We start from the raw sequence: 21,106 nt of genomic DNA, 5'->3' as shown, positions 1-21,106 counted from the left end.
GCATCGAGTGCCTGCGGGAATCAAACGGTCCGCATTCAGGCACATCATCCGCTACGTTTGCGGTTTTTTACCTGGATCAGCAAAAGGTAAGTCTATTTTTTTTTGTTAAAGCTAAATTTGAATCGATGTGAGAATCTGTACCTGGACCTCTTTCATGTGAGGTAGAGCCATGGGCTGTGTTTGTGTGTTGTTGAGTTACACAACATGATTTTAAAAATTAATTCCTTATGATATCCTGTGCCTATGTGTTGTTTTTTAAAGATTAATTCCCTATGATATTCTGTGTCTTTGTATTTTCCAGTCATACAAAAAGTTTTTACAACAAATTCCCTATGTTATTATGTATGTTATCGAGTCTCACAACAATTTTTTCAAAATTAATTCCCTATATTATTCTGTGTCTGTATGTTTTTGAGTTACACAAGTTTTTTAAAATTAATTCCCTGTGATATTCTATGTCTGTGTGATGTCCAGTTACACAAGTTTTTAAAACTGATTCACTATGATATTCTAAGCAGGATTGCATTAAATAGTTTCTTTTTTCAATGTGTTTTTGTGGAACAGAAATAGTTTGATCTCGTCCTTGGAGCCGTAGTTATCAGAAATCTAATGAGATAACAGTGAGTTGATATAATATGCTCAGCTTAAGTGACTAGTTATAGATTTATAGGTTGCTTTATATGTGCCTATTAGCTAGGAAGTTTAATATCAGTATATTTTGCATAGGCCTAGATATTAGGAAATCTATTATAGGCTGTCTATTTTATTTAATGGTTGTAGTACTTTAAATCCATTTAGTAACAGTAATGTGTAGTTTAGATACTGTAATATTCGTGTAGCATTGGGCTACATCGGTGTTGTAAAAATGTTTACAGTACCAGCAGCCGTAGCTTATCGTTGTAACGACATCGTTGTGTTTTGAATATTTTCGTATTTTAAACACAGTTTATAATTTATTCTTATAAAGAACTTGGATTTGTATCTAGAGAGATTTTTTTAACTCAATGTGTCCTTGCCAAACTTATTTTTTTTCTTTGATTCTGACACGGACTTTGCTCCACCAAAAATCTCTTAATTTACCTCAATTTGCATAATTTACCTGATTAATTAATATAGGTTAATACGATTAGAAACATTCAGTCTAAAACTCACAACGTCCACACTGTGTATGTTTAACTTTGTTTTCTACCGCCATTAATACAGATCCCCAAATAAACAAACTTTTTTTTTACTTTACTCGTACCATCCAAGATGTCTGCTTCAGCTTGTCCTGTTTTTTTTTCCACACATATCATGAAACGAATCAGCAAATAAAAAAACCCACTGATATTTTACCCCATGCAACTGTATTTTTTATCATGACGCAATCTTAGGATAAGACTGACGCAAAACTGTACTTATGGTTTTAATGAAGGAAAGGGGCGAGACGGGGCAAATGATGAATGAAGTTTGGCCCAGAGGCAAGGGAGATAATTCACGAGGTTAAGAAGTAGAAATATTCAGGAAATCAAAACAGGACACAGGTGGGAGTGGAAGGGGTGGGGATGTGAAGTTGGGGGGGGGGGGTACTTTTCCAGGTATGTTGTTGATGTCTGAAGCAGGTAGGTTAAGCTAGAATAAGAAACTGCAGGAAGAAACTGGACTTAGTTCAGCGTGATAGGGTGATGTATGTTGACCATGCCAGCAGTTGTAGTAAGGGGAAAAAATAGGTTAGGAGTGAGGGTTGGAGTGAGGGTTGGAGTGAGGTTGGAATAAGGGTTGGAGTGAGGGTTGGAGTGAGGTTGGAATAATGGTTGGAGTGAGGGTTGGAATAAGGTTGGAATAAGGGTTGGAGTGAGGGTTGGAATGAGGTTGGAATAAGGGTTGGAGTGAGGGTTGGAATGAGGTTGGAATAAGGGTTGGAGTGAGGGTTGGAATGAGGGTTGGAGTGAGGTTGGAGTGAGGTTAGGAGTGAGGGTTGGAATGAGGGTTGGAGTGAGGTTGGAATAAGGGTTGGAGTGAGGGTTGGAGTGAGGTTATGAGTAAGTTAGGGGTGAGGGTAAGTGTGGATATGAGTGAGAGAACTATTCGTCTGGCGTTACATGGTTGTTCAGTCTTCTTCTTCGTTCTTAATTCTAGTGCTGGGAGAAATTCCCTTCAACGCTATTACGCGTCAACTTGATATACGCCATTAGGCCGTTGATTACGATTTCAGCCTGTTTTTCTTCTTGGGTTTGTTTCCATAGCCTTTGTCTAACCAAGAACAAACCACAAGGAAGCAGTTGTTTGATTAGCTGCCCCCAGCTATCGAGCCTCATCTACAGGGGGGTGTGGGGGGGGAGGGTTACAGTGATAATGATGTATTGGTGCTCTCCCCATTAGGATTTTTTCTAATCCAGTTCTGAAACAACTTGCTCCAAAACAGCTTGTAGCCTCTAAATATTTTTCAGTAAACAAATTGCCCGCTAATTAATCGCACAGTTCGTCGCGAATAGTGGTTACATAATCCTACAGTTTACAAGTACTGGTTAAATAATCCTAGCGTGAGCAAGTACTGGCTAAACAATCTTGTAATGAGCAAGTAGTTGCTAAATAATCCTGCATTTAGCAGCAAAAACTGGTTAAATAATCCTGCAATGATTAAGTACTGGTTAAAATAATTTGGTAATCATTTACTGGTTAAATAGTCTTGTAGTAAACATGCACTGGTTAAATAATCCTGTAGTAAACATGCACTGGTTAAATAATCCTGTAGTAAACATGCACTGGTTAAATAATCCTGTAGTAAACATGCACTGGTTAAATAATCCTGCAGTAAACATGCACTGGTTAAATAATCCTGTAGTAAACATGCACTGGTTAAATAATCCTGTAGTAAACATGCACTGGTTAAATAATCCTGTAGTAAACATGCACTGGTTAAATAATCCTGTAGTAAACATGCACTGGTTAAATAGTCCTGTAGTATACATGCACTGGTTAAAGAACCATGTAGTAAACATGTTCTGGTTAAATAATCCTGTAGTAAACATGTTTTGGTTAAATAACAAAAAATGCACACACTCAAAACGTGAGTACTTGAACCTATTGAAGCACGCTGCTGTGAAGTGGCCATTGAATGCTGACACTTGGAGTAAATATGCAGCGATGTATGACATACAAGTATTGCAGTAGACATCATAATGGTGCACACACCCGACTACACGTTTCAACTATGAACATGTCATTGACCTCTTATTTCATATGATATTTTTGGGTTTCCATATTTTTATTCGTGTGTGCTTGCACAGTTCAAAAATTATTTCTAATGATATTTTTAGCATTTGTACTACATATAGTTTTACAGCATAAGTTGGCTATGTACAAGGCAAGCTGCTCAATGGCGTTGGTAAATGTATGCATTGTCTTGCATCCACGGAGATTCGCGGGTAAATAAGAAAACCCCATAGCAATAAAAAAAAATGGGAATTCCCGAAAGTGAAGATTATTTTCTTTCCTTTCGATATCTTATATAGGTTATTAATAGACATGTTTGCTATTAATAGTAACAGCAGGCTGTGTCGGTATTAAGTAGCCTACAGTAACTTGTTTAAAAAAAATGTACTCATAGACTTAATAATGCCTTCACGCCCTTAATAATTGCGGCTCAATTAGACTGGTTAAATGTGACGTCTGCTAGATCTGGCCCTCCCCACTTGAGCTGGTGATCTCGCCCTGTGGTGGTGAGCTTGTGTCACCACGCCCTTACGCGCTGGTCTGTGCCGTGCATTCAGACGTCTGCTGTTAGAGTTGGTGTTACTCACTGCTGGAACGGCTGGAGTACTGGGTGGATGTTGTCGTGGTGTGGGTGGTGCTGGGTTACACTAAGGCGTGAGTACTGCTAGCTTTAACCGTGAGTAATGGATGATGTTTGTTTGTTTTTTTCTTTAAAAACAGTTTGTTGTTTGATTTTACAATGTTTGTTTGCATGTGTTTGTGAGGTCATGGCCTTATTACTACTCTAACCCCAACCCTAACTACTATTTATACTCATACCCTCATTCTTAACCTCTCCTAGACTACTACCCTAACGCTTACCCATACTCTTACCCTCACTCATACTCTACTCCCTACCCTAACTATAATTTTCCTAACAATCTAATCCCTATCCTTAACCCTACCCTCACCCCTGACCTCGTCCCTTACCTCGCTCTTGACCTCCCCTCTACCCTCACTCTTACCCTCACTCCTACTCTACTCCTACCCCCATCTACAACATCCCTCACTAGCTAACCCCTAGCCCTTACCCCTACCCTCATCCCGACCCTTACCCCACTATCACCCCTACCCTCACAATTACACTCATCCCTACCCTTACCCCCACCATCACCACTACCCTCACCAATACATCACCCCTACCCTCACCCCAATTCTCAACCCCCACACTTATCCCTACCCTCACCTCTATTCTCAACCCCCACACGTATCCCTACCCTCACCCCAATTCTCAACCCTCACACTTATCCCTATCCTCACCTCTATTTTTAACCCCCACACTTATCCCTACCCTCACCCCAATTCTCAACCCCCACACTTATCCCTATCCTCACCCCAATTCTCAACCCCCACACTTATCCCTATCCTCACCTCTATTCTCAACCCCCACACTTATCCCTACCCTCACCTCTATTCTCAACCCCCACCCTCAACTCGACCCTTATCCCCACCATCACCACCACCCTCACCTCAATTCTCAATCCCCACCCTCATCCCCACCCTCATCCCTAACCACAACTACCCTCACACTTTAAATTAACCAACCAGAAATATTGAGTCATACAACAAGATAATAGAAAAGTTTGTGGAACTAAAAAAAATTGTAATCAGTGCAGGACATGACACAACGCATATCTTGTGCCGAATTCAATCTACATCACTCCATCACGCTCAACTCTGTCTCTGTGGTTTCTAGAGATTTACAGTTTAAGCTACACAGCTTTAAATATTAACAACATACCTGGATAAATACCCCCCACCCTCCCCCACATGTGACCTGACCTGATTTTATTGGAGAATCTTTTTTACTTCTCTACATAGGGGATTCTCTACATGCATCCTCTTATCTTTTATATACATGCACACACACACACACACACACATATATATATATATATATATATATATATATATATATATATATATATATATATATATATATATATATTCCCGTACAACGGTGGAATTTAGAAGTTCATCTAACGAGATTGGTTTCCCCTAATTACTGACAAATATTTTCCCATTTGAAATACCTCATGAAGTTTTATTTCCAAAACTACAAACCGTTTAAATTGTTCCCTTTATTAAGTTTGCTAATGTAGCAACGATAGATAGATACATTGAATCGTCTTGTAAGAATAAAATTGTGTTTATCGTTCATGCACTGTATGCGAGAAAGTGGCTCTGAATAATTCAATAATAAAAATAATGTTGTACCTCAGATATCAACATTTTACATTTTTGTTGTACGTATTGTTAAAATGTCTTTCAATGTATGATATATAAAATCTGTTAGCTAGACTTGATCCCATCCAAATAATCTGTGTAATGAGACCACAGTTTTTATGGATATACTAAACTAGGTTAGCTTAATATCAGGTACTTTTTATGTGAGCTAATTATGTTATATGAGTTAATTATGTTATATGAGGTAATTAACGCGTTTTCTACTGCCAATTGCTTAAATGAAAGGAATTACGAATTATTAATTCAGACAATAAATACCAGAGCAGCAGCCACTATTAGATAACATTTTTTAACGACAGTCTGTGCTCGAAGATTCTATTGAACACTGTGGGAAAATATGCAGGACAAAATTGTATTTTGTGATGCCGTTTGTCTTTCTTTACATCAGATTCCTACTTTGTTTAGAAATAACTTTTCTTTTCCTTACATCAGATTCTTACTTTGTTTAAAAATAACTTGCCTATTTTATTTAGATCGACATTCCTACTTTTATCAAGAAACACGTTCAAGCTTCGCCCAAATTTCTCTTTCTAACTTTTCACTAATATCACATTCTTACTTTGGTCAAATAATATATTCTTACTTTGGTCGAATTTCACATTAATTCGGTCAAGTGTCAGTTCCAACTGTAATTGAATATAACAATTGCTTCCTTTAAAATCTTCAACAATTTACTTTGTAACATAACGCCATCTATCTCATAAACATCACTTTGTTTATGAAACGGATATACATTTTTAAACTATACGTCTTCAAGTAAAAGCAGTTTTACTGTCTTGAAAAAAAAATCTAATTACTTGCACGCTATTAAACTTTAACCACCTCGCTCCCACCAATCTCCATCACCATCCATTTTATCCACATCAGAACCAACCATCCAAAATCTCATGATTCTATCGGCTCCCAATTCTCTACTCATTACCAGGAGTAAACCTTTTTTTTTCTTTCGTTTACGCCAACTTCTTCTACGTTTTAACTTCCTAGTTTTTAACCTGCTCAGCTATAAATACCATTTTTTTTTACCCGTTTACCTGTCTCGAGCTAGTAAAACGATAGGGTAAATGCTGACTGGCTTTACAGGAAAAACACGGGATTGATTGTGTAACATTCGGACGAGCTAGTGTTAAATGGTTTTGTAAACTACCACACAAATCATGGTGTTCAGGTACAGTTTACAAAAAACTGATGTTTTCCCTGGAAAATAAAATTGATTTATGCTTGAAATTTTTTTTTAAACGATATTTTATCTCCATTTTTACATATTTCCCATACTTATTGTGTTGGTTTATATCTTAGCTTAAACCATTTCATTTTTAGTAACTTTAAGACCCCCCCCCCCCTCCCTTTCAAAGTAATTGTGATATTTTTGGTTTTAGTTAGTGTGATAAAAAAATAAATATGCTAATTTCAATTACTTCGCAAGAAAATCATTGTTTCAAATTAATGTTTTCTTTTTCATTTATGTCATTTTAAAAGGGTTTTTTCCATTTCTTTTGCAGATTAATCGTTAACAATATTGATACACATTATATTAGCGGATTAACAACAACAAAAAATTATATTAGAATACTTCTAATATTACAAAGAATTACATGTTTACAGTGTGTTTAACTAAATTGTGTTGTAAATAATGCAATCTAAATTTAAGCCTAACACATGCATTCCCTAAATTCACTACACAAACACTATCTCTACATTAACCACGATTTCGAAAAAAAAAGGTTTGGCAATTAGGCATAATATAAGGACAGGTTCGCTCTATAAATCTTTGTGTAATATATGCTTGTGCTGTTGGCCTAGTGTAGATAGTGTGTGGTAAGTCTAGTGTAGATATTGTGTGGTATGTCTAGTGTAGATATTGTGTGGTACGTCTAGTGTAGATATTTTGTGGTAAGTCTAGTGTAGATATTGTGTGGTAAGTCTAGTGTAGATATTGTGTGGTATGTTTAGTCTAGATATTGTGTGGTACGTCTAGTGTAGATATTGTGTGGTACGTCTAGTCTAGATATTGTGAGGTACGTCTAGTGTAGATATTGTGTGGTACGTCTAGTGTAGATATTGTGTGGTACGTCTAGTGTAGATATTGTGTGGTACGTCTAGTGTAGATATTGTGTGGTACGTCTAGTTTAGATATTGTGTGGTTGTCTAGTGTAGATATTGTGTGGTACGTCTAGTGTAGATATTGTGTGGTACGTCTAGTGTAGATATTGTGTGGTACGTCTAGTGTGGATATTGTGTGGTACGTCTAGTGTAGATATTGTGTGGTATGTCTAGTCTAGATATTGTGTGGTACGTCTAGTGTAGATATTGTGTGGTACGTCTAGTGTAGATATTGTGTGGTATGTCTAGTGTTGATATTGTGTGGTACGTCTAGTGTAGATATTGTGTGGTACTTCTAGTGTAGATACTGTGTGGTACGTCTAGTGTAGATATTGTGTGGTATGTCTAGTCTAGATATTGTGTGGTACGTCTAGTGTGGATATTGTGTGGTACGTCTAGTGTAGATATTGTGTGGTATGTCTAGTCTAGATATTGTGTGGTACGTCTAGTGTAGATATTGTGTGGTACGTCTAGTGTAGATATTGTGTGGTAAGTCTAGTGTAGATATTGTGTGGTACGTCTAGTGTAGATATTGTGTGGTACGTCTAGTGTAGATATTGTGTGGTACGTCTAGTGTAGATATTGTGTGGTATGTCTAGTCTAGATATTGTGTGGTACGTCTAGTGTAGATATTGTGTGGTACGTCTAGTCTAGATATTGTGTGGTACGTCTAGTGTAGATATTGTGTGGTATGTCTAGTCTAGATATTGTGTGGTACGTCTAGTGTAGATACTGTGTGGTACGTCTAGTGTAGATATTGTGTGGTACGTCTAGTGTGGATATTGTGTGGTACGTCTAGTGTGGATATTGTGTGGTACGTCTAGTGTAGATATTGTGTGGTATGTCTAGTATAGATATTGTGTGGTACGTCTAGTGTGGATATTGTGTGGTACGTCTAGTGTAGATATTGTGTGGTACGTCTAGTGTAGTTATTGTGTGGTACGTCTAGTGTAGATATTGTGTGGTACGTCTAGTGTAGATATTGTGTGGTACGTCTAGTGTAGATATTGTGTGGTACTTCTAGTCTAGATATTGTGTGGTACGTCTAGTGTAGATATTGTGTGGTACGTCTAGTGTGGATATTGTGTGGTACGTCTAGTGTAGATATTGTGTGGTATGTCTAGTCTAGATATTGTGTGGTACGTCTAGTGTAGATATTGTGTGGTACGTCTAGTGTGGATATTGTGTAGTACGTCTAGTGTAGATACTGTGTGGTACGTCTAGTGTAGATATTGTGTGGTACGTCTAGTGTAGATATTGTGTGGTACGTCTAGTGTGGATATTGTGTGGTACGTCTAGTGTAGATATTGTGTGGTATGTCTAGTCTAGATATTGTGTGGTACGTCTAGTGTAGATATTGTGTGGTATGTCTAGTCTAGATATTGTGTGGTACGTCTAGTGTAGATATTGTGTGGTACGTCTAGTGTAGATATTGTGTGGTACGTCTAGTGTGGATATTGTGTGGTACGTCTAGTGTGGATATTGTGTGGTACGTCTAGTGTAGATATTGTGTGGTATGTCTAGTATAGATATTGTGTGGTACGTCTAGTGTAGATATTGTGTGGTACGTCTAGTGTGGATATTGTGTGGTACGTCTAGTGTAGATATTGTGTGGGACGTCTAGTGTAGATATTGTGTGGTACGTCTAGTGTAGATATTGTGTGGTACGTCTAAACAAGACCTCCTGTTCTTATCTATCCCCGCTGTGATGTAATTAAAAAGTCAAAGCTGCCTCTTGCAATGATCGTCACGACTGCCACACACACACACACACACACACGCACATACACACACGCACACACATAAGCACGTACTTTCTCGTGGTTTTTTTTTAATTATTTTTTTTTGTTGTAATAGTACACAGTTTTAAGATGGTTTTATCAAATAACTTGCAACCAGCAGAGTATAATTTTAGTTCGTTTAATAACCTTTCAGGGCCCACATCCCATTTAATTATATTTATACACGTCCCATATGTGAAACGACTACTTTAGAAGTTAACAAACGAAAGCAACAGACATCTTGCGCTCTACATATTAGTAGGATTTTAATGACTTTTATTCTTAAAATCTTTTACTTTCTATCTTTGTCATCTTTCAGGCGAATACACCAACTAAAGATATTGGGCTAAGTTTAGGTGTCTAGTAAAACACAATTTTAAAAAGCATAGTTTGTTGAAAATTCGAAGTAGCATAAATATTTTCAATGTGATTTACCAGATATATATATTTATCTTCACCTGAGAAGTAAACAAATTCTAAACAATTTAAACTTTCCGCATAACGATAAACTATTGCTGTGCATGTGGTAATTAGAGCCGGTGATTTAGCTTAATTAGCTAGTTTCTCAATGCAGCGTCACAATCGGCGAGGGAGTTTATCTTAACATGCGGCCCCAGCTGTCTTGTCTGGTAAAATTTGGCGCCCCCAGAGATCTGGCGCCCCCAGAGATCCAACTCTCTTGAACAGCCCACACTCATTTAAATCTGCTGCCATTTCTACGTTTTACTCGGGGAAATTTTTTTTTCATGACGTCACGCTAATTGCTTTTATAAATATCCTGCACAAATTAACTCTCGCGCACTCTAGGAAGTTACCAGCCCCACCCCCTCGCACCTCCTCCCTACCCCACCGGGACATAGAGTAAGGATATTAAAGAACCTAGTCACCTGTTGGTTCAACTACGTGCCTGAATGAAAACAACAAACAGTAGTTCCGTTTGCAGGAAATTCTTTGAGTTCGGGAGACTCCCCTGACAACTAAGGCTTATAAAAAAAGTAATTGTTCCGCTTTTAAAAAAACCTTACACTTAGTAACGTTTAGCTTTTTATCCTAAGTTTAAATCGGTTCATTAGTGCCTTTGATGCATAAAGCTAATAATACCATTGAGAACTGAGAATAATAAGACGTATTTGCGCCCAAAGACACACCACATGCATGTATGCGTGTATATATATATATATATATATATATATATATATATATATATATATATATATATATATATATATATATATATATATATATATATATATGCAGCGTTATGTTCCATGCATGTCTTTGCATTTTTCAATAATTAATATAATAAGGTGGACCCACTTTTTAATTTAAGGGCAAGTGATATTAAATACTGTAAATAAAGTTCCCTTTCAAACCTGACGGTATATGGGGCAAGTGAATTAGAGTTCACTTGTTTCTGTGACCTCGGTATATAAATACTGTACTGTGGGCTAATTGATGCAAGCGTACACTTTTATTTTTTTAAATAGATTCCAAAATAATTTCATCATAGTTGTGATTTTAAAAAATATTGTTTAAAACTTTACTCTGAGCAGTTTTAATTGCTCACTATGTGCTCTTCATCTAATTTTTTTTTTTGCTCTACATAATTTATGCTTCACCCCTTAAAAAAAGTTATACTAAACAAAAACCTTAGAACTGTAGTGATATACCTGTCAGAACAAAAGAGTTTTCTCTATAGAACTGTTTAGTTTCGCACCGGATCATCAAACGTTTGTTTATATAAAACACAAGGGATGATCGCGAATAATTCCATGGATAAGAGGCCATCCCCCCCCCCCCCCTCTATCGTTTAAACCAGGTTGTGAATTCTGCTACTGTTCTTTGTCTGCTATGGCAGACATTTTTAACCGTCTGATTCTTTTCTTCGTCCTGGCTTGGTAAACAAAATCCTCATCAGCCGGAAGTGACCTGCTCACTTATTGATCTATTTTTAAACCTCCCACACTGCTCATGCCCAGAAACTACCCTCTTCCAAAATCTTGTTAGCCGCATTCATGCGATGGGGAGATTACTCACATCAATTGTGTTTTTAAAAACCTTATCACAAATATTAATTTTAGTTAGTTACGCTGCTTGCTTGATTGCTCGTATCCTGAGTTAAACTCGTTGTTCTAGATTTTCATAAATGATGTGATATATTTTATAACGTGTGCGCATGTATATTATATCAGTGGATCAACCCTTCCGATGCCGGACAGATTCTCCCGTGTGACATATTATAACGAACCCCCCCCCCCCCCACAGTTCAAAACTATAATTTATTCTAACACAAGTCCAATATCCTACTCTAAACTCCTCCACCATATACCATCCTACACTGCTACCTTTAAAACCTAGATCTAATCTATACCTAATTTATATTACTGCATTTTATGTCAACAGAAATATACAGATCTTCAATTCCTAAAATAAAAATATTTACGTATTGTTCCTGTTTTGTGGGTGCGAGGCTCTTAAGATATACGGAACACATTTTGAGACACGCCCACCGCTGCGCAACAGCTGATTGTTTTACTAACGGGTGTTCACCACCATGGCGGTGGACGTAGGTATCACGTGTTTGCAAGGACTCTATTGGTTCCTTCTGCTACCTACTCCAAGCTGCTTGACCAATGGCTAGCTATCTTGCACTACTCTGCCTCTCTACTTGACCAATGGCTAGCCATCTTGCACTACTCTGCCTCTCTACTTGACCAATGGCTAGCTATCTTGCACTACTCTACCTCTCTCGGCTGCTTGAGCTATTTTTAAATATATCTAAGTTGGCGTCTTCACAACTGGGCAGGTCTATTAAAAAAACAAATCATCATAAAGAAAGAAAGCAAGCAAAACCTTGAGCCGGGAACAGGTCTGGAACCTGCGGGTCAATAAATTGTTTTAGTAGCCTTCGCCTTGTAGACCTCTATTTGAAGCCCTCTATTTGTAGCCTTTAGCTTGCAATTCTCGCGTTGTAGCCCTCTATCTGTTGCACTCAGCTTGTAACCCACGCGTTGTAGCCCTCTATCTGTAGCCCTCAGCTTGTCGATCTCGCTTTGTAGCCCTCACATTGTAGCCCTCGCCTTGTAGCCCTCTATACGTAGCCCTTGCATGGCAGCCCTCGCTTTATAGCATTTGGATTGTAGCCCTTTATTCATAGCCCTCGTTATGTAGACCTTTCCGCACCCTGTACTATTAAACCTTCTACTTATGACGGTCTCACTAGTTTATTTACAGCCGATTATCCCCGGATAATCACCAACATTCGAACTTTAGAATTTCCAGTTGCCTTATACCGCCTTAACACTCCGACCCAAGAACAGACAAATCCAGCATGGAGTTCCTGCCCTTTGTGCCCTTGTTACCGACTTGTGGCGACTGTTTACATGCTCGTTGCTAAACAACACAAATAAATGGGTTACCTCCCCTATCTTCCCCCTAAAAGGTTGCTTCCCTTACCTACCCCATTATAGATCGCCTCCCCTCACCTACCCCATTATCTTACACGCTAAATTTACTCCCCGTTTAAAAGAAGAAAAAATGGAAAAGATTTCGGTCATTGAAGATAAGAAGAATCTATTTGAAGAACATTATAAACTTCAGCCTTCTAGCTTCTAAGGAGCTTGTAATTCTAGCAAGCATCCCATTTTTGTAACACAGATTGTTATTTTGTTTAAATTTTACAGAGGTACTTCTTGACCCATATATTTATATAACAGAAACCACAAAATCACAGCAAAATGTTGACTTTTTTTTTTTAAACAAAAATCAGATAAATATGTTTTTATTTACATTTTTTTAAAAACTAGAAGTAAGGATTATAAAATCCAACTTTCAAAAGCGCCTTTTCTGTGTTTTAAAGTGCTAATTCAGCTTGAGTTAATCAGGCAGAGTGTAATGCGCGCGCATCCATGATTCGACATGCGCAGAAATGTGTTCGCCGAGAACTCAAATGATAGTTTTGTGTTTGATCTTTTTAAAGTAACAACACGAATTTATTTATTTTAATCTAGCAACATTTTCAAGTGTTTACACCAATAAACAGACTGTCAGTTTGATTTTGTTTATTCTTACTGCAGGTGCGAAAAAGAAACTGCAACATAACATGTGTAAGATTTTATATGTTGTAGTTATATTTTATGAGTGGAGTTTTGAGTACTTAAAGGTGTCAGATAAAATGTTTTGAAATACGAAGAACTAAAATAACATGTGTAAGATTTTATATTTTAGTTCTTCGTATTTCAAAACATTTTATCTGACACCTTTAAGTACTCAAACTCCACTCATAAAATCAAACAGCATTAGAGAAGTTTTTAAATACACAGTCTAACACAGTCAGCCAATCAAACGCTTTGTTTTGTACCTTCTCTTAGCAAGAGGGCTGACATTTACCGTCTCAACAAACATACACAACCATTGCCAGATGGCGCGTCGTCTGATCTCACGCTGAATGTCAGGCCGTGGTTGGCGAATGTCATACCGTGGTAGGCGAATATCAGGCGAATGTCAAGCGGTGGTAGACGAATGTCAGGCGAATGTCAGGTCGTAGTAGGCGAATGTCAGGCCTTGGTAGGCGAATGTCAGGCCTTGGTATGCGAATGTCAGGCGAATGTCAGGCGGTGGTAGACGAATGTCAGGCGAATGTCATACCGTGGTAGGCGAATGTCAGGCCTTGGTAGGCGAATGTCAGGTCGTGGTAGGCGAATGTCATACCGTGGTAGGCGAATGTCATACCGTGGTAGGCGAATGTCATTGCGTAGTAGGCGAATGTCAGGCAAATGTCAGGCCGTGGTAGACGAATGTCAGGCGGTGGTAGGTGGCTGTTGGAATAGGGCATCAAAGACTAGGGTGGCAGAGCGGGCTTATGTAAAGACATTATGCCCATATAAGGGAAACATAATGGCGACTTGAAGGTAGTAGAGACTGCATTTTTATACTTTACTTTTCGAAAATACAAAACGACAAGAAATGAATACTAGAAATATTGTTTGTAATTCACAAGATGTAAGCTTCTTTTAAAAAATCGAAACTTACCAAAAATATATTTTTCTTAAATTCTTAAATTTAGCCTACATCTTGTTGTCTATCGCTATCATTGGTTACGATTTTTAAACAGCTTAATAATGGCGGGAGTCACTTCTTTATTTATGTATTTATTTGTTTATTTATATTTTTATTTTTAATGAATTTTAATTAAAGTATTCACATTCGGTTTGATAAAATACTGGCAAGTACGAGAATAACAATTTACGTTTAATTTTGCCCGACTGCCATCCCTAAAGTCTTAGTTTTAGATCAGTAACGTAGCGAGGGGTGGGGGGGCGGGGGGGCATATGTCCCCGGGCGCCGACCTTAGGGGTCGCCAAAATGGGTTGGAAAAATAAATTGAAAGGTTGAAGGGGGTGCAAATCGAAAGTTTGAGGGGGGGGGGGGGAGCGGGGGGCATATGTCCCCGTGCGCCGACCTTAGGGGGCGCCAAAATGGGTTGGAAAAATAAATTGAAAGGTTGAAGGGGTTGCAAATCGAAAGTTTGAGGGGGGTGCAAATCGAAATCTCGAGGGGGGGGGGGGGGTAGTGCAAATCGAAAGTTTGAGGGGGGTGCAAGTCGAAATCTTGAGGGGGGGAGGGGGGTGCAAATCGAAAAGTTTGTCCCTGGGCGCCGGGAAGGGTCGCTACGCCTCTGTTTTAGATCCGGTTCGATGGGCGTCCCAGCTCTGATAGGTACCTAACTTAAGCGAAAGTTAAGGCGACTTAACTTGTATAACTTAAACCCCACTATCCTCTCATATGCATTGATCAAAGAATGAGGTTAACGCTACTTCATCTGGGACGAGTAATGCAGGTCTGAAAAGTTGTATTAATTTTATTTTTTTAATTTAAAATTAAAAAAAGTGAAAAATATTTTTTTTTCTTTTTCTTCTGAACATTGGTAACTTAAACAAGAATAGAAACTTAGAGATCCATGTCACTAACCTGATGTATAGCTGAGACGTTTGTAACTGCTGACAGTTTCAACCTTACCTGTGCTTGCTTTTTGTAAAAAAAAATAATTGTTGTTTTATTGCTCTTGGGTCTAAGTTTGAGAAAACAAAATACATTCGTTGAGAAAACGTAAACATTTTATCCAACAAAAAAATGTTGGTCTTTGAAGCAATATGTACACATTAAAATGTAAGTGTACACACCTGTACTAGTACAAATATGTACGGTTGTAAGCTGTTTTTCGGCGAGTTGGATTCACCCATGCTTGTATCAAAAATAAAACAGATGGGTGAGGTTAACATATACAATCACATATTTATGTTGTCACATATCTAATACGTTACTGTATAGTGAGTCGTAAACGATATACGTACACACTAACACACATATAAACATATATACATGTAAATATATATATATATATATATATATATATATATATATATATAATGCGTGTGTGTGCGTGAGTGCGTATAACTGAATCGCAAACAGCATCCGTAAAGCCTAAGACCACTACATCAGGTACTAAATTATTTCACGAGACAGCGTTTAATTACCTGGTGAACTGGGTTTGTAAAGATAAGTTATCAAGGCTAAACGTGTGCAGATATTTCTTTAATTTAGTTGTTGGTTTTTTTTTTAAGAAACTGAAACAACTAGCAAGTCCGGGATCCACAACTTAAGCAATAGATCTTAACTAGACGTCATTTACCACAAGCAATCTGTATAAAGGCTTATGTTAGCTCATCCACCTTAGCTGAGCCAATGAGCCACCTTAGCTGAGCCAGTGAGCCACATTAGCTGAGCCAATGAGCCACATTCGATGAGCCACATTAGCTGAGCCACATTAGCTGAGCCACATTAGCTGAGCCACATTAGCTGAGCCACATTAGCTGAACCAATGAGCCACATTAGCTGAGCCACATTAGCTGAGCCACATTAGTTCAGCAAATGAGCCACATTAGCTAAGCCAATGAGCCACATTAGCTGAGCCAAGGAGCCAATAAGCCCGTTAACCGAGGCACCAACTATTCCACATGTAATCACACACAACAAACCCCCCGTATGTTTACTGTAGAACTAAACAAAGCTAAACTAGACAACCTTCTAGTGTTGTGCTACAGAATTCAATTCGGTTTCAATATATCAGAGTCTTAATGTCACGAAGACCTTGATGTAAATGTACAGCGAGAGAGTGGGTGAAAGAAAGAGAGGCAGATTGGGGAGAATGGAGAGACGTGAGAAGCCGGGAGAGACAGAGGGAGAGACAAAGAGAGAGAGAGAGAGAGAAATAGCAGTTTTGTACATTTGAATTGTTTGGTGGAGGTGGGGTATATTTCAAGGTTTGAATGTCATCTGAATGAGATGTTACAATTTGTTTTGTGGGGATGGGGGTATATTTCAATGTTTGAACGCCATCTGAATGTGATGTTACAATTTGTTTGGTGTTAGTGGGGTATATTTCAAGATTTTAATGCCTTCTGAATGTGATGTTACAGTTTGTTTAGTGGGGGGTGGGGGTATATTTCAATGTTTGAATGTCATCTGAATGTGATGTTACAGTTTGTTTTGTGGGGGTGGGGGTATATTTCAAGATTTGAATGTCATCTGAATGTGATGTTACAGTTTGTTTTGTGGGGGTGGGGGTATATTTCAATGTTTGAATGCCATCTGAATGAGATGTTATTGTTACAGTCAGGACAGATCTCCTTAAGATCTGTGACTCTAAAGCAGGGGTTCCCAACCTTTTTTTACTCTAGAGCACATTCTAAAATATCGGTAGGGTGGCGGGCACCTATTTTAAATCGACAAAATCCTTCCAGAGGCGTAGCGACCCTTCCCGTCACCCGGGGACAAAACTTTAGATTTGCACCTCCCCCTCAAACTTCCCCCCCCCTCAAATTTTCTATTTGCACCCCCCCTCCCTCAAACTTTCGATTTCCATCCCCTTCAACCTTTCAATAATGTTTATGAAAAAAAATTCTGTCTCTGTCGAATAGTGAAAGGCGGGCACATACGAATCGTTCGGCGGGCGCCATGGCGCCCGCGGGCACGGGGTTGGCAACCCCTACTCTAAAGCCTAGTGCTATATTTATTTATCTACATCACGTCCTTATCTGGCTCTGATATTAACTGGTATTTATGTCGCCCCCTGCCACAAGCATACACCATGATGTGATATTTAGCTCAGCCTGATGGGTACCCCTGCCACAAGCATACACCATGATGTGATATTTAGCTCAGCCTGATGGGTACCCCTGCCACAAGCATACACCATGATGTGATATTTAGCTCAGCCTGATGGGTACCCCTGCCACAAGCATACACCATGATGTGATATTTAGCTCAGCCTGATGGGTACCCCTGCCACAAGCATACACCATGATGTGATATTTAGCTTAGAATGATGGGTACCCCTGCCACAAGCATACACCATGATGTGATATTTAGCTCAGCCTGATAGGTACCCCTGCCACAAGCATACACCATGATGTGATATTTAGCTCAGCCTGATGGGTACCCCTGCCACAAGCATACACCATGATGTGATATTTAGCTCAGCCTGATGGGTACCCCTGCCACAAGCATACACCATGATGTGATATTTAGCTCAGCCTGATGGGTACCCCTGCCACAAGCATACACCATGATGTGATATTTAGCTCAGCCTGATGGGTACCCCTGCCACAAGCATACACCATGATGTGATATTTAGCTCAGCCTGATGGGTACCCCTGCCACAAGCATACACCACGTTGGGGAGTTACCTACCCTACCAGTGTGGTGCCATATGTGGCTACCCCGCGAGTGAATGACCCGTTCTCTTTAACCATCAGTGTTTCTTCCAGACTTTTTTCTCCTGGATTGGGGGGGGGGGGGGGGGGGAGGGGGAAGGGGGGTGGGGGGCTCTTAAAATTTTCGAGGTGGGGGCGGACTAAAAATTACGGGGGGTGGGGGTTGGACACTGTTAAAAGTATATATTTTCTATATAAAATCCGTTTCGTTTGGGGGGGGGGGGGGGAGAAACTGTTAACCATTTGATTTTTTGTTTTGTTTTTTGTCACCAGACTTAGTGGCTTCCCTTTTGATTCTTCAGTACTTCATTCAAAGACTTCAGTATTGTAATTTATTTAGGTATAAATGGCGTTTGAACACACAATTTATTTGCTTTAAAATAACAAATTGATGTAGGACTAACAAAATTTCGTAAAGATGTTTCAAGATTTATCTTAAAGTAAGATTTACCTGAAGCTTACTGGATCACTGAATGAGAAATATAACCAGTTGGGGAGATAATCATAGCTTACCTTTTTTTTCTGCAAGATGTGAATTATTACAGACAGGAGGAAACAGTTACCTCCCATCCCCACCGGTTAATCTTTGAAAGCATTTGAGGCAGTTATGTTTTTACTGTAAACACCCGCAGCTAAAGGTCACTGCAGTTACGTAATAAAAGACACATGCGCCTCCCCTTCGGCGTCACGATTATGTTATTTTACTACAACCATCCCGCCTAAATAAAGTACATGCTATTTTCTTAAACCCCCCCCACACACACACACACACGTCAAATACATATTATTTTATTATCAGCTAACATATACACACATAATTATTTCATTTTCAGCCCCTACCTCCCCAGAAAGTACATGTTTAATTCACAAGTCGCCCCCCACCCACCCCCAACCACACACACACTCCAAATAAAACATACACTCACAAATAAAAGACAATTAATTTATATTCAACCCCTCTCCACCTAAGAAAGTAATGTTTAATTCACAAGTCACCCCCCCCCCCCCCACACACATACGCCAATAATATTATTTGTATTACCAGCTAACACATACTCACAAATAAGACATTTTATTTTCAACCGCTCACTCCTCAGAAAGTACATGTTTAATTCACAAGTCACCCCTCCCCCCCCCCCCCACCACCACCACCCCACCCATGCCGGTGTCAGTGACATCCAATCGTGTAGCTCCTCCCACTTGTGATATCAACACACATCTGGGTCACGGCAGTTACTCACTTCTGGTGCACTCAACGCTGCCTCGCTCTGCTCACAACGGGTTGCGTGGATTAACCAAGACTTAATACCTACAAAACGACGTCTCTAAGGATTAGCAAGTCCAGTTGATAGACCTATAAAACGACGAGTCTCTAAAGATTAACAAGTCTTTAACACCTACAATAGGACAAGTCTCTTAAGTCCTTTTGTTACATCTAGAACAAGACAAATACCACGGGATACTATGGATTAATAAGTTGTGTGTTTTTTAAACAAGTGTTGAATTTTTCTAACTTCGCCTGAAGTTTATGTGTTGGATAAGTTCATTGAAAAGTTTCTGCCATTTATTTGTACAAGTTCCTGAAATTTGTTGGATAGTAATTGCTTTGGACAAGAATTTTTAAAAAAAAATTGTTTGATAGCAATTTATTTGGACAAGTGTCTGAAATTTCTTGGATAGTAATTGATTTGGACAAGTTCCTTAAATTTGTTGGATAGTAATTGATTTGGACAAGTTTCTTAAATTTGTTGGATAGTAATTGATTTGGACAACTTTCTGTGGTTTGTTCTGGGTGCCTTGAAGGTAAATATTTCCCATGATAATTTTCCTTCACATTCCGTTCGCTAGTAAATTCCGTAGCAGACAGCTGGTAGTTAAAGATAGGTCATGTGACAGGTGTTGCTATTTTTAGAACGAGTGAAGACGCGCTAAAGATATGTTGAAACAAAACAAAACTCCCGTGAGAGTTTTGTACAAGCTTTGAATGAAACGAAACTGATTGTTATTGTTGTACAGTGTACATGGATATGTGAGATTTAGTTTAGTTAAATATTAGGATGGATGCTGTGAAATTGATTTGATTATCAGCACGTGTAATTTAATTAGTTAAAATTGTTTAAGCAAGCACTAATGTGTTAAGTTAATTACTTTACAGGAATTTTAATTTGCAAAGATATCTTTTAGATAGAGCAAAAGAATTAGTGCAAATGTTAATTGACCTCAGCAATGTGGCCAGTTACTGATGTAGAAATTGTGTGGTCAATCACTTGTAATTTATAAGTCTAGTCAGGTACTAATAAGAACTGAGTGGACTCAGAGACGCGGTACGTAGACGAGTCTTTAGATATCTTAAGCTACCTAAAAATGTAACCCACCCCACACCCCGCCAATGTTAGCGGTCAGATAAAACTAGACAGTGGACATGTGGTCACTTATCATATGGTCCGGGTTCGGATACCTGTCATGGTTGGGTTCGAACTTTGAAAACCACATAGCTTAAATCTTGGGTTACAGATTTTGTTTATGCTAAGGGGGGGGGGGGCAGAAAATATATACTTTTAACAGTGTCCCGCCCCCCCCCCCCCTCGGAAACTTTAGTCCGCCCCCCCCCCCCCCTCCACGAAAATTTTAAGTGCCCCCCCCCCGGAGAAAAGAGTCTGGTAAAACACTGCTGTCATCTTTTATAGAGCGATACCAACTGTTGTCAGTACGATGGGGATTTTACTCACGTTTAAGAGAGCATTCATGTCTGTATCCGTATCACGAGTAAAGCTATTTTTAGAAAATGCGCTGTGTTCATAGTCTACAATTATCAGAACCTCTACAAAACCAGACCCTGAAGACTGTAAAGACGCGATGCTAGATCGGCGCCTTAGTGTAAAATAATCATCTTCCCTGGCATTCTAGAACTAGATCTAGGTCAAGTGCTTGCCTGAAGGAAACCCACGAAAACTGGTCCTTCGTTGCGAA

At 38.9% G+C, this 21,106-nt stretch overlaps 1 protein-coding gene across 3 annotated transcripts in view; it reads left to right on the top strand.

Annotated features, from left to right (window-relative positions):
* Positions 1-3,766: 3,766 nt before the first annotated feature.
* LOC131947811 (uncharacterized) overlaps positions 3,767-21,106 on the top strand; it is a 32,914-nt gene continuing 15,574 nt past the window's right edge. The window contains exon 1 of one of the 3 annotated variants that reach the window (XM_059309146.1): positions 3,767-3,849. The gene's annotated coding sequence lies outside the window, so the exon portion shown is untranslated. Of the gene's footprint in view, positions 3,872-19,407; positions 19,940-21,106 lie in introns of those variants that run through there. The other 2 variants (XM_059309144.1, XM_059309145.1) reach the window with 2 other exon arrangements.

The sequence above is a fragment of the Physella acuta genome, unplaced genomic scaffold, assembly GCF_028476545.2.
Source record: "Physella acuta isolate Inbredline_101_S28 unplaced genomic scaffold, ASM2847654v3 ptg000607l, whole genome shotgun sequence".
NCBI lineage: Eukaryota > Metazoa > Mollusca > Gastropoda > Physidae > Physella > Physella acuta.
Note: the sequence above shows the minus strand (reverse complement) of the source record. Positions and strands in the feature narration are given on the sequence as shown.